Source organism: Triticum dicoccoides, chromosome 2B (genome assembly GCF_002162155.2).
Source record: "Triticum dicoccoides isolate Atlit2015 ecotype Zavitan chromosome 2B, WEW_v2.0, whole genome shotgun sequence".
Taxonomy (NCBI): Eukaryota; Viridiplantae; Streptophyta; class Magnoliopsida; order Poales; family Poaceae; genus Triticum; species Triticum dicoccoides.
The window spans coordinates 695000473-695015825 of NC_041383.1; the positions used below are offsets into that span (position 1 = coordinate 695000473).

At 45.0% G+C, this 15353-nt stretch overlaps 1 pseudogene; it reads right to left on the bottom strand.

Moving 5' to 3' along the window:
• Positions 1-2069: 2069 nt before the first annotated feature.
• On the bottom strand, positions 2070-7752 carry LOC119361162 (annotated as a pseudogene).
• Between the last annotated feature and the right edge of the window lie 7601 nt (positions 7753-15353).

Here is a 15353-nt window from a genome sequence, read left to right on the forward strand (position 1 = left end):
TCAAGAAATATTCCTGTTTCAATTTTTGTTCATAAATTCAGAAAATTTTCGCAATTTGAAAAATTGTTCGGAATTAAAAAAAGGCAGCTACAGTCCACACGCTAGCGTACAAAAATGTTCACATTTAAAATTTTCAAAAAATGTTTTAGAATCTGGCACTGATGTTAGTTCTTGAATATTTCGGGTTGTGTACTAGACAACAACTGTTGTCCTCTCTCGTGGCTAGCTACATGCGCTCACCATTTTTTGGCTATTTTTTTAATGATACATCTTTTTATTAATTTTCAGAAATAATACACCGTTTTGATATTTTTGACAAATAATACCGCATCATCTTTCTGGAGGACGACTGGACCTAATCATCTTCCAGGAAGACGATTAGCCCCGACTTTTGTATGGCCCACCTAATCATCTTCCAGGAGGACGACTGGACCTAATCATCTCCAGTCGTCCACCAGGAAGATGATTAGTCCTAGTCGTCCACCAGGAAGATGATTAGCCCCGACTTTTGTCTATCTCGAAATTGCTGGCTAACCTCAGAAGACATTGCGACATACTCGGGTGGAAACTACGATAGAAAGGATAATGAGGATGGGACATCTTGACAAAACTATAATGCACTGCTTACCAACCCTTTCTGTATGGGAGGGGGTTTATAAGTCGAGTAGAGAAATATGGCGGGAACAGAAGGGGTGGCGGGGAAGAAGTTGGCAGAAACATAAGGTTTGGCGGGAAAGACGATGGCGGGAACAACAGGGTTCGCGGGAAAGAAGATGGCGGGAAAGGCAGGTTGGACGACTGGAGCTAATCGTCTTCTTGGTTGATGACTGAAACTAATCATCTTCCTGGTGGATGACTGGAGCTAACCGTCTTTCTGGTGGACGACTGGAGTTAACCGTCTTCCTGGAGGACGACTGGAGGCCCACCTTCAGATGACTAAGTTGACTGGACACTAATTGTCCTCCAGAAAGACAATTAGCTCCAGTCATCCTCCGGGAAGATGATGCCATATTATTTGTCAAAAATATCAAAATGATGTATTATTTCTAAAAATTAATAAAAAAGAATGTATTATTTTAAAAAAATAGCCATTTTTTGCGAGATTTTCAGTGGGCCGTGGAATAGGAGCTCCCGGAAGATAGACACCACTAAGCGAGGGTGGTGAGTAGAAGAAAAAAAGGCTAAAGGTAGGTGGTCGCTTCCGATTGCAAGCAGGTGGTCGAGGACATTGCTAAAGGTAGTCAGGGAGACTATGGAGTTATTATCAAAGAGATTAGATCCAGGTCACCACCTTCCACTAGTAGTTTTACTTTTGAAAAGCGTGAGGCTAATGTAGAAGCTCACAAGTTAGCTAAGCATGCTCTTTCTTTACTTCCGGGGCGTCATGTGTGGTTAGGCCAGCCACATGACCCTATTTGTATCCCACACTCTGTGGAATTTGAGTAATAAAAGGCCTTTTCCCTCAAAAAAAAAGAAGAAAAAAAGGCCAAGATCGGTCCAAAAGTTGGACAGTTACATATAATTAGCCGAAGGGCAAAACTATCGATCTTCCGTTGACAGTCTTTGCCAAGAACACAATACAAAGGGCAGTAAGCCATGTCTATACAAAAGCATAATTATGCTTCTGCAAAACATATTTGTTGGTTACTCTAAATGATAGTTCAAAAAATATGGCATCTAGCCAGGCAAACGCGCAGGTCGCACTGCTAGTTAATACGTACTCCATCTGTCCCATAATATAAGAACGTTTTTGGCACTACACTAATGTTAAAAACGTTCTTATATTATGAGACGGAGGGAGTACAATGTAAATCCAGACCTGTGGAATCCATTTGTACTTCAACATATGCTGGTGTATATACAGATAACAGAACACTGTCCAGGTAATCGAACAAATAAGAATGTCGCAACAGCAAACCAGCGGTACAGATGTAGGGTGTATGTGCACAGATCCGAAACAACGAAAACAAGGGGATCGAAATCCATGATACAGATGCAGCCTACAAGTTTCTATGTGATTCAGAATGTGTTTTTACAACCTTTCCTGTTCATCAACGGCATAGTTGGAGTCACTCGATTGATTGTGGTTCTCTATGCACAGGGATCAGGTGACATGCACGTTTCTTGATGGCCTGCAGGTCCCCTATTGGTAGCTTCCTTGCGAGCCGAATTACCTGCAGCGATCGATCACGTCAGTCCGAGTGAAGATGGAACGATCTTGTACTAGTTCGATAAGAAAATGAAACTTATCCTCAGATTACTGCTGAAGCACACAATACTGGCACAATAACAATGGTAGAATCTAGGCGCCGCCGCCGCCGGCTGATCTCTTCCCTCCGGCCACCTCAGGCCCAGCCAAGCACAGATCCGGGACCCTCCCGGCGTCCTCTCTCCATCCATCCCGAAGCCCGGCGCCGTCTTCGCCGGCCCTCTCCCCGCGGAGGAGTTCGAGTCCGGCCCTCCCCCTCTTCCTGCCCCGCTCCCGTGCGGTCGCGCCGGGCCGCACCGGGGCGCCCCTGTGGGCTCGAGCAGGCCCCCCTGCGCCTCCCTCTCCTCTCGCCGCCGCCAGAGGCGTCGCCGGGCAAAGCCCTGGCGGCGCGGCGGCGGCGGGACCCCTCGATCGCCGTTCTCGACAGCGGGGGCGGCGCTGCTCCGCTGCTCCAGGCGGTGATGCTGCGGGCTCGCTCCGGCGCAGGCTGGCGCGGCTCCGGCGGTGGGTGGGCATGGCCAAGCGCGGACCTGGTGTGGCGATGTGCGGCGCCACGGTCCCCGCGGGATGGTGGTGCTCGGCCCGGCGGCGTCTTGGTGGTGCTCCGGCAGCTCCTGGTGCTGTGGATCCGGCGGATGGCGGGGGGCGGCAGCTCCGGGCGTGCGTGGCTGGCTCTGGCCGGCCCTGGGTTCTCCGGATCTGGCTGCTTCGTTACGGCGAGAGGCTGTTTGGTGGTCCGGCCGGGCTTGGGCTCGACAGACAGTGTGGCGACGCCGGGCGAAAGCTCTGCCTCGGGCTTCTGGTCGGGGCCGGCGACGGCGACACACTCGGGGGCCGCGCTCTTCTTGAAGACGTCGTCGAGGTGTGCTGTCTGCCCTGCTCGTGTCTCCGGTCGGTGAGACCAGTGGTGTGGTGGTGGCTTCTGCTGGTCATGGCGCGATGGCTTAGTGGGAGGTGTGCGGGTCAGCGGAGGTGCAGTGCGTGAGGGTGTGGTGTTGGGCGGTGCTCCGGGCGAAGGCTTGCCGGGTTTCTACCGGCCGACGGCGTCGGCGTCTGCGGATGTCGTGTCACCTTCTTGGAGGCGTCGTCGTGGAGTCCACCCCCTGCACATCCTCGGTTCCAGCTCTTCAGGCGAAAGCCTAAGGCCCAGTCGGGTCGGGCGACGGCGTCGGCATCGTCGCTTCCTCCTTTGGGGTGTCGCCTTGAAGAGCATTGGATCCCGTTTGCACTTTCCTTGGGCTGGATGCTCGCGGCATTGTGGTCGGCGGCTGGCTGTCCGGCAATGTGGATGTTGCGCGACTTCTAGTGTGGCAACGATGGCGGCTTCGAGCGAAGTTGGGCGGCTGCTAAGCTTTGGTAGTCGGTCTCATCCGGCGAGTTCGAGGGGTTGCCGGGCCTCATTTGTCTTCCTGAAGTCGGAGCTGCAGAGAAGGTGCTTCCGCGGCAACGATGACACGAGACGGGTGGTCGGCTCCGGTGCCGGCTCGACGCAGGCCCAGCGCTTTCCCCCTACAATGCTCGTCGACAGAGTCGGAGCTGCCTGGTCGTCGGCGTGTGCGGTGGACTGTTTGGCATCGACCGACGCAGGCCTCGACGCTTGTTCGTGGTTTTCTCTTCAACGGCGTGTGTGCGTTCTTGTGTGGGTTGCCAGGTCGCCCTGTGTGCCTTGTTTTTGCGGGCATGTTGACGGTTTTCGCCCGGTTTTCCGTTAATTAACTGGGCACCTCTCTTCGACCTTTTTTAATGAATCGGGCCCTAAGGGACCGCGTTTCAAAAAACAATGGTAGAATCTGAAGAATATATCTTAATTAAAAGGAACATTCTCAGTAACATGTCTAGCGTATGATGCCTCAGCACTTAGTGCGCCCTCCCAATGCCCTCCCATGTACTGGTGCTAAGTATGCCACATAGGCAAAAAGCAGATGAGGCAATTGGAGGAGAGAAAGCCTGTGTATATTTCGAGAACTAAGCGTTGAAGGATATAGTATTGCAGTGCACTAAAATATTCACAACCCCTCCCGACTCCTCCCGTGTCGCCCCTGCGCGGCGATCGGGGGGAACCCTAGCACCACCGCGTCCTCGTCCTTCCCCCGACCTCTCCTCCTCGCCGCCGCCGGGCAAAGCCCGGTCGGCGTCGGCGGCGGCGGGATCTCTTCTCCCACGGCTCTTTGGATCTGGCGCGGGCGGATCACGGCGGTGGTTGGCGGCGCGCTGGAGGTGGGGCACGCCGGCGCGGGCTTGGGGGCGATGGCAGTTTCTCCTGGTGTGCGTGGGAGTCCGCTCGGGGCGCGCGGCGGCGGCCCTCGGCAAGCGGTGGCGGGCGCTGGGCTCTCGGCGGCGTTCCGGCGTGTGCAGGCGGCGGTGGTCCCTGTGCGCGGTCGGCGGCTCCGTCTCTGACCCGGACGGCGCGGGGGGTGGTGGCGGCCTGGCGTGGCCGGCGATCTGGATGCGGTGGTGCCGGCGGCTCGCTGATCTGCCGGTTCTCCAGGGTTCTGCCTGGTGGTGCTGGTGGTCACGGCGCCCGTGCATGAGAGTTGGATCCCTTCAAACTGATCTGGGTGAAAACTTGCCTTCGGCGGCTGCTAAGGCTGGCGGTGGCGGCGCTATCTGCGTCATTCCCTTCTTGAAGGCATCGGCGTGGAGAAGTTCAAGGCCACTCTCTGCTGCCTCTGGGGGAAACCCTAGATCGGATGATCGGATGACGGCGGCGCTCTGGTGTCGTTCCTCCCTTGGGGACGTCATTCTTAGAGGTACACACGTGATCGAGGGACCAGAGAACGGATTCTTTGGTGGAGCGGTGCTTCATCCTACACACTGATGGCGACGGATCTTGACGGCGTGGCGCAATGTAGATTCGGAGTTCACTGTGGGAGGATGGACTCGCACAGGAGGACGACGCTGTCGGGCGTCGTGGTGGCGTCGATGGAAGAGAGACCTGACACGGTACATGCAACAGTACAGCTCTGAAGATGGATTGGTGGCAGGTGGCTGGGGCGGCCTCATACCCGGCAGGCGTCCTGGTTGAGGAGTGCATCGGACTGGTAGGTGCCCCATACCCGGCAGGCGTCCTGGTTGGGACCTCAGGTCTTAAATGTTTAGGTTTAGTTGCGATGTCTGTTTGGTATTAGGCCTAGACTATCTGCGCCCCTTCATCAATTAGATAGGTGTAGCGACAGTTGTTGCTTAGACGATGACTTTAATCTTACTGTTGTATGGCTTTGTAAGATCTTATGAGAATAATTAATAAAGTGGCCGTACACATCGCCCAGATGCAGAGGCCGGGGGTCATCCTCCTTTTCTAAAAAAAAGCTAACTAAATGGACCTTAGCGACAACAAACTAGGCACCTATGCATTGGGAGTTCAATTCCTAAGCCTCCTCGCACACTAAGCACTTGCTACCTATCCATTAGGAGAGGCCTTAGTTTACCATTCTAAGCACACGCACCATCATAGGTCATCTTCTCATATAATCAATAGTCTTTTAACTAAGGATCTCGAAAGACATACCACATGGTCAAGGTGATTAATGGCACTTGATTGAGCAGCACGCTTGATTTCTTCAGCATCACCTTCCTCATAAGCAGACAACAGTTTCATTGCACATCGATTCTGGTCACTATTCAGGAAGCCTTGAACCCTGCAAGACAGTAAAGGAGGAAAGGAAAGTGATTTAGTACAACCAACATAACACAAAATATGTTATATGGCAATGCAATACCAGTCAATCACCAACACATAACTTGCTCTGAGCAATCATTGTAGCATTTCTGAGCTTGCTAATAATCATGTGCATAAAGGTAGATAATGATTACACTCAGATAGGCCTGCACACATGGAACAACTCTGGATTAACACTTTTTTTTACAAAATCGTGATGCCTCTTAACTGCACAAGCAAGAATGAATATAGTTTCATTTTGGCATGAATGTTTTATAAGGGATAAAATCCAAGACCAGCTAGCATGCTATTATATGTTAAGAAACTTCTCAGTTTTCACCGCATAATCTTTCTCACTACGAGAATTATCTTGTCCAAAAGAAAGAAAAAAAAAACGTTCCAGAATTTACACTCTACTCAGCGAACACATTTTGGTAAATACCAAGGTTTCCCTCCGAAACCTTGCAAAGTACACATTTCTGAATAGCTAAGCACATTTTGGAGTAAATATTACCTTGCGTTGGCTGTTGACGGCATTGCACTTACCAACAGCTGAACCAAGTCTTAAATGGAATGCAGCGGCACCCGAGTACCTGCCAGAGATGGCCAAATATGGAATGACACGTAAATCAGTACATAAACGTGATTGCTAAAATTTCTAAGTGATGCATATGTGCATAAATTTCAGAAAAAGGTCAAGGACAACGTGTGAACTGAAGAATGCAAAGATAAATAAGGATGCCACTACAACTTCAAGAACATTTCAATCCACAAGTACATTCAGCAAACAGAACCATCGTATGAGTGCAACAAGCTCTAATAATTCTAAGCAAAGCAATTATTTGGGAAAGGGGGGAAAAGACCAACACAAATAGACAGGCACATACACAAAAGAGGGCCTCATGTGAATCTACTGACTTAAGGGCATACGAGAAGGGACTTGGGTTTGTCCAAAAAAAACTCAATCAAGGCATACACAAATCGCTGAATGAGGATTTAAAAGCTCATGGAATATAGAATCAACCAGTTTGGATTATTTTATTAAGCAAATGTACGCCCTTGCCGATTTCTAGTCTCTGCCTGCTTCTTTATGTTTGATGAATCAAACGCCATTCTTAGCTAAAAGGAAAATTGCAAGCAAAGACCAATTCAAAAAAAAGACCATGGATTAATCCCCAAGTATCAGAAAGAACGACTGTTAGGAACCGAAATTGGTAAAGATACCACCTATCAATTCCCACCATTTGATGTATGTGTAGCTTACTTCAATTCTGTTGGTATTTGCTGGGGAGTACTTATTCTAGTAGATATTGTATAAGTCCCCTCGTGTTGCTCTCAAAGTTTTGGGATCGAGACTCCTTATCTATCCTAAAGTGTGCTTGACCCAAAAGTAACAACAAAGAACATCAGAGTAAATGAATTCAAGAAAAGCATGCATGCCACATGACATCGAGGTAATATTGTATTATGTATCCACATATGTTCAACCAACAAATTTGGTTAACTCTGGAAGTAACAAACAAAATACTAACTTAAGTAGGTCTACCTACATGTGAGCATTATGTGCAGGTCACCCAATATGGCCCACATGCATATGTTCCCTATTTTCAATTATCAGAGTCATTAGACCCCAGAAGGCATGAAAAATCTAACACTGGCAATTAATCAATAGTGATACAAAAGAGCTCCTTCTAGAGCCATTTAAATCTAACACATCGATTTTTTGCATGCGCCCGCGGGTGCCGGCGTCGAGGGCGGTGTGGGTCGCCCGAGTCCGGGCCATCTTCATCCGGCGCTCCTCCAACTTGAGATACGCCACCACCTTAGCAAAATTGGGCTCCGGGATGAGGGTGAGATTGGAGGCGGCGTGATACGTCTCCAACATATCTACTTTTCCAAACACTTTTGCCCTTGTTTTGGACTCTAACTTGCATGAATTGAATGAAACTAACCCGGACTGACGCTGTTTTCAGCAGAACTGCCATGATCTTGCTTTATGTGTAGAAAAGAAAAGTTCTCGGAATGTCCTGAAAATCCACGGAGGCACTTTTTGGAATTAATAAGAATTTTTGGCGAAAGAATCAACACCAGGGGGCCCACAGGCTGTCCACGAGACAGGGGGGCGCCCCCCCCCCCCCAGGGTGTGCCCTCCTATCTCGTGGGCCCCCTGGACCTCCACCGACCTCAACTCCAACTCCATATATTCACGTTCGGGGAGAAAAAAATCGGAGAGAAAGTTTCATCGTGTTTTACGACACGGAGCCGCCGCCAAGCCCTAATCTCTCTCAGGAGGGTTGATCTAGAGTCCGTTCGGGGCTCCGGAGAGGGGGATTCGTCGCTGTCGTCATCATCAACCATCCTCCATGACCAATTTCATGATGCTCACTGCCGTGCGTGAGTAATTTCATCGTAGGCTTGCTGGACGGTGATGAGTTGGATGAGAATTACCATGTAATCAAGTTAGTTTGTTAGGGTTTGATCCCTAGTATCCACTATGTTCTGAGATTGATGTTGCTATGACTTTTCTATGCTTAATGCTTGTCACTAGGGCCCGAGTGCCACGATTTCAGATCTGAACCTATTATGTTTTCACGAATATATGTGTTTTCTTGATCCTATCTTGCAAGTCTATAGTCACCTATTATGTGTTATGATCCGACAACTCCGAAGTGACAATAATCGGGATACTTTTCGGTGATGACCGTAGTTTGAGGAGTTCATGTATTCACTATGTGCTAATGCTTTGTTCCGGTTCTCTATCAAAAGGAGGCCTTAATATCCCTTAGTTTCCGCTAGGACCCCGCTGCCACGGGAGGGTAGGACAAAAGATGTCATGCAAGTTCTTTTCCATAAGCACGTATGACTATTTACGGAATACATGCCTACATTACATTGATGAATTGAAGCTAGTTCTATATCACCCTATGTTATAACTATTGCATGAGGAATCGCATCCGACATAATTATCCATCACTGATCCATAGCCTACGAGCTTTCCACATATTATTCTTCGCTTATTTACTTTTCCGTTGCTACTGTTACAACTACTACAAAAACCCCAAAACATTTATCTTTACTTTTGTTACCGTTACCATTATTATCATACCACTTTTTCTACTAAATAATTTGCTGCAGATACTAAGTTATCCAGGTGTGGTTGAATTGACAACTCAACTGCTAATACTCAAGAATATTCTTTGGCTCCCCTTGTGTCGAATCAATAAATTTGGGTTGAATACTTTACACTCGAAAGCTGTTGCGATCCCCTACACTTGTGGGTTATCAAAACTAATTTCTGGCGCCGTTGCCGGGGAGCATAGCTCTGTTCTCTGAGTCACTTGGGATTTATATCTATTGATCACTATGAAGAACATGAAAGACGCTAAAACCAAGATTTTTCCCTCAACTACGAGGGGAGGTAAGGAACTGTCATCTAGCTCTACACTAGATTCTCCCTCCGTTATTAGTAGTCTTGCGACACCTAACCTGCTACTGCTATGAATTCTGATATGTCGCATGTTATTGATGATGCCACTTCTGCTATGCATGATGAAACTACTTCTGTGCATGATACTACTTTGCCATTAGGTGAATTTCTTGATGAACAACTTGCTAGAGTTAGGGGGAATGAAAATATTGAAGATGCTATTATTGATGATAGTGATGATGAAGGTTCTCCCAATGATTATGTATTACCTGTTGTTCCTAAGGGTTATGTTATGAATGAAGAAGCTGCTAGGGAAATATTTGCTTGCAATGATAGATATGATCTTAAGAAACTACTAGCTAAATGGAAGCAGCAATCTCTTAATGCTAGAATGAAACCCGACCCTGCTTTCGCTACTTCACCTATCTGTGTTACTGATAAGGATTATGAATTCTCTGTTGATCCTGAAATTATTACTTTAGTTGAATCTGATCCTTTTTATGGCCTTGAATCTGAAACTGTTGTGGCACATCTTACCAAGTTAAATGATATAGCCACCCTGTTTACTAAGGATGAGAAGTCTCGCTATTACTATATCCTTAAGATATTTTCGTTCTCATTAAAGGGTGATGCTAAGACTTGGTACAATTCTCTTGCTCCTGGTTGTGTGCGTAGTCCCTAGGATATGATTTATTACTTCTCTGCTAAATATTTCCCTGCTCATAAGAAACAAGCTGCCTTGCGGGAAATATATATTTTTTTGCAAATCAAAAAAGAGAGTCTCCCACAAGCTTGGGGGAGGCTTCTCCGGTTACTTAATGCTTTGCCTGATCATCCTCTTAAGAAAAATGAAATACTTGATATCTTTTATAATGGACTAACCGATGCTTCCAAGGACTACTTGGATAGTTGTGCTGGTTGTGTTTTCAGGGAAAGAACAGTCGACGAAGCTGAAATATTATTGAATAATATGTTGACTAATGAAAATAATTGGACTCTCCCTGAGCCAATTCCTGAAGCAATTCCTGAACCAATTGAGCCAACTCATGAGCCTATTCCTAAACCCACTCCGAAGAAGAGAGGTGTTTTATTTCTCAGTCCTGAAGATATGCAAGAGGCAAAGAAATCAATGAAAGAAAAAGGTATTAAAGCTAAAGATTTTAAGAATTTACCTCCTATTGAAGAAATACATGTCTTAATATACCGCCTGTTGAAGAACCATATTGTCTTGATAACCCGACACAGGTAGTAAAGGTAAATTCTCTCTATAGATATGATAAAGTTGAAATACCCCCTACTAAATTTCATAGCCCATGCTTAGAAGAATTTGATGACTTTATGGCTAGACAAGAAAGTTTTAATGCTTATGTTGGTAGAGAGTTAGAGAATAATGCTTTCGAGATAGGACGCGTAAGCGATAATCTGGCTAGAGTTAAAGATGAACTTCGCCTCGTTAGCAAATATGCTTCTATGGTTGCTTCTCAAGCTGAGCAAGTACTTAAAGCTCAAAATGATTTGCTTGATGAATTAAATAATAAGAATGACTTTGCTGTTAGAGTGGCCACTAGAACTGGTAGAATGACTCAGGAACCTTTGTATCCTGAAGGCCACCCTCAGAGAATCGAGCAAGATTCTCAGAGAAATAATTTAGAGGCACCTAGTTCTTCTAAAAAGAAGAAAAAAAATACGATAGGACTTTGCATGCTTCTAGTGAACTCGTCGTAGACACACCTGAGTATCCCAATGATATTTCTATTTCTGATGCTGAAACTCAATCAGGTGATGAACATGAACCTAGTGATAATGTTAATGATAATGTTCATGTTAATGCTCAACCTAGCAAAAACAATGATGTAGAGATTGAACCTGCTGTTGATCTTGATAACCCGCAATCAAAGAATCAACGTTATGATAAGAGAGATTTTGTTGCTAGGAAGCACGGTAAAGAAAGAGAACCATGGGTTCAGAAGCACATGCCCTTTCCTCCTAAACCATCCAAGTCGAAGGATGATGAGGATTTTGAGCGCTTTGCTGAAATGATTAGACCTATTTTCTTACGTATGCGCTTAACTGATATGCTGAAAGTAAATCCTTATGCTAAGTATATGAAGGATATCATTACAAATAAAAGAAAGATACCGGAAGCTGAAATTTCCACCATGCTTGCTAATTACACTTTTAAGGGTGGAATACCAAAGAAACTTGGAGATCCGGGTGTTCCAACTATACCATGCTCTATTAAAAGAAATTATGTTAGATCTGCTTTATGTGATATTGGAGCCGGTGTTAGTGTTATGCCTCTCTCTTTATATCGTAAACTTGAATTGAATAAGTTGACACCTACTGAAATATCTTTGCAAATGGCTGATAAATCAACTGCTATACCTATCGGTATTTGTGAGGATGTGCCTGTTGTGGTTGCAAATGTCACTATCTTAACGGACTTTGTTATTCTTGATATTCCCGAGGACGATAGTGTGTCTATTATCCTTGGTAGACCATTTCTTAATACTGCAGGGGCTGTTATTGATTGCAAAAAAGGCAATGTCACTTTTCATGTTAATGGTAATGAGCATACGGTACACTTTCCGAGGAAACAATCTCAGGTTCATAGCATCAATTCTATTGAAAAAGTTCCAACTATTATTATTGGAGGTTTTGAATTTCTTCTCCCTACTGTCAAGAAAAAGTATGATATTCTTATTGTTGGGGATTTTCATATCCCCGTTGAGGTAACTTGGTGTTATTCAAAATTTCTCCGGTTCCATGTTATTCGGAATGAGTTTGTTAACAAGACTTGATCAACCTTGTTAGTGGATTCATTTTGATGATCACGAGATGGATGAAACTAGGAGGCACAACCTTCTGTATCCTCTTTTTACTTTCTGTTATTTAGAATAAATAAAGCAAAAATAGTATTATCCGTCTGTTTTCTGAATTATCCGTGCATTAAAAAAATAGTCCGAAAATAAAAGTGCTCCAAATGCCCTGCAAATTTAGTATGATTTTTTCTGAAATATTTGAGGATTTTAGGCACTGAAATCACTGCAGGAGGGGCAAGCACCAGGCCACGAGAGTGGAGGGCGCCCCCCTATAGGGCGAGCCCCCTGTCTGGTGGCCCCCTGGTGGCCCCCCTCCACTTATGCCAGCACCCACACACTTCATCTTCTACCCAAAAAATCCTCATCCAGCTCAAGCACGAGTTCTAGCTCATTTTGCTGCGATTTTCGATCTCTTAACTCAAAGCTCCATTCACAAAACTGCTTTGGGAGATTGTTGCTTGGTATGTGACTCCTCCATTGGTCCAATTAGTTTTTGTTCTAGTGCTTTATTCATTGCAAATTTTTGCTGCATAGGTGACCATGTTCTTGAGCTTGCATGTTAAATTTTTAAGGTCCCAAGCAATTCCAATGCATGATATAGGCTCTAGGCACTTGTAGGAGTAGTTGCTATCAATTTTATTTAGTTCTATTCACTTTTATTTTGAAGTTACTAAAATTTCAGAAATTTTCAGAAAATGTTGAGGAAACTTTTTAGGGGCTCTTCTAGCCAAAGCTCTGAGGAAAAACAAACCAAAGAGAAGGAAAAAGCCAAGTATAATCTTCCTCACTTAGCGGAAGTACGGTCGTGTGAATGGCCATGCGAGGATTTCTTGAAAGAAGCTGGAATTCATGAAGACTTTTATGCTTTAATCGAGACTGCAGGCCTCACCGGTTTCATCAACGACCGAATCAATCAGTATCTCTTACTTACCAATACTTTCGTGCAAAACTTTTATTATTATCCTAAGAAGTCACCGCCTGCAGTATCATTTCATTTATATGATGAATTCAAAGAAATGTCTTTATGTCATTTTTGCGCGGTATGTAGGATACGTTATGAGGGAGAATTAGAGAAACCCCATCGTGAAGATGTGGGTGGCTTTGTTAACACTATAGCTATAGAGGAGCCAAAGAAGGGCTCCGAGGCAAAAGTCTTTAGCATACACTTTCCTGTTTTACGCTACTTTGCCATATTTGCTAGTAGATGCTTAATTGGTCGAGGAAATAGTGGAAACTTGAGCGTTCCTGATATTATCATTCTTCAACATGCTTTGCTTGGAGACAATACTTTTAGTATGGGTATCGTCGTTGCTAAACGGCTAGCCCTGAATCGTACAAAAGGCCCCATATTTGGAGGTATGTATGCTGCACGTCTTGCTAAACATTTTCAGATACCCATTAGGCACCATGAAGAGGAGGAGATAAAATTGCCTCCTCACATCTTAGATTACAAGAGCATGGTAGCACATAAGTTTATTGTTGACAACGAAGAGAAGATGCTCTTGTATAAACTTAGATTTAATAAGAAACACATTGAGATTATTATTTTGCATGCGCCTCTGTTGTTTGATTTGCTTGTAGAAAATTTTCTTGTTACACCGGAAGCGGTGAACAATCATCGAGCCCAAGCTTTCACTCCAGAGCCCGAACCTGAGCCGGAACCTGAATTGGACCCTTATCGTGCATCATCTGTCCAATGGGATCCGAAGATGACCAGCCTGTAGTATCTTGATTACACCTCCCATTACACCGGGGAGAGTAGCGGTGGTCCTTGGTACTAGACCAACTTAGGCCAGAAGCCTAAGCTTGGGGGAGTACGTATTTTTCACCTACTTTACATTCACGTTCACACACTAGTCGTCGGTGCTCATACTCTTCCATTGTATTATCCATGCTAGTTTAAATTGTTTTTTCTAGTTTTCTTCTTGTGTGTTTGATAAACCTTAAGAAAAACCAAAAAAATAGTTAGTTTAATTTCCATGCTTGTAGCAGAAAGTAAAATGAAAAACCCAAAAAGATTTCTAGTTCTTCTTTTTATTTGTTGGGAGCTTTCCCATGTAAATAGTTTTCTTTTCTTTTCTTTTTTTGGGGGCTCGAGAAGACCATATTGAAAATGCTTAATGGCTCTCATATGCATGATTGTTTATTTAATTTAGAGCCCATATCACTTGTCTTCTCTCTTGAGTTGAATGCTTGCAGATTTCAGCTTAGTCCGATGCACGTGCACTATTATTATTATACACACCATTCGCAAGTGAAAGGCAATAATGATGATATATGATGGACTTATTGGGATGAGAAAAGCTGGTATGAACTCGACCTCTCTTGTTTTTGTAAATATGATGAGTTCATCGTTTCTCAGTCAGCTATTATGAAGTAAACATATTTGCAATGACATTTAGAGATTATAGTTGTTTGTGCCATGCCTGATTAGCTATGAGTTATAAGGGTTTACCTTGCATGCCAACATGCTATTAGAATGATTATGATGTGGTATGATAGGATGGTATCCTCCTTTAAATGAATTGAGCGACTCGACTTGGCACATGTTCACGCATGTAGTTGAATCAAATCAACATAGCCTTCACGATATTTATGTTCATGGTGGATTATATCCTACTCATGCTTGTATTCGGTGTAAATTAATTTTAATGCATGTTTACGACCGTTGTCGCTCTCTCAGTTGGTCGCTTCCCAGTCTTTTGCTAGCTTTCACCTGTACTAAGCGGGAATACTGCTTGTGCATCCAAACTCCTTAAACCCCAAAGTTGTTCCATATGAGTCCACTATACCTTCCTATATGCAGTATTTACATGTCGTTCCAAGTAAATTTGTATGTGCCAAACTCTAAACTTTCAAATGAAATTCTGTTTTGTATGCTCGAGCAGCTCATGTTACAACTAGGGCTGCCTATATCTTCCATGCTAGGTAGGTTATTCTTAAGAGGAGTGGACTCCGCTCCTCATTCACGAGAAAGGGCCAGTAACCGGGATGCCCAGTGCCATGATCCAAAAAGATCAAAGCAAATCAAAATAGTTAAACAAAACTCCCCCAGGGTTATTGTTAGTTGGAGGCACTCGTTGTTTCGAGCAAGCCATGGATTGATGCTTGTTGGTGGTTGGGGGAGTATAAACCTTTACCATTCTGTTTGGGAACTGCCTATAATGCATGTAGTATGGAAGATACAGCCATCTCATAGTTGTTGCGTTGACAGTGAAAGTATGCCGCTAAAAATGT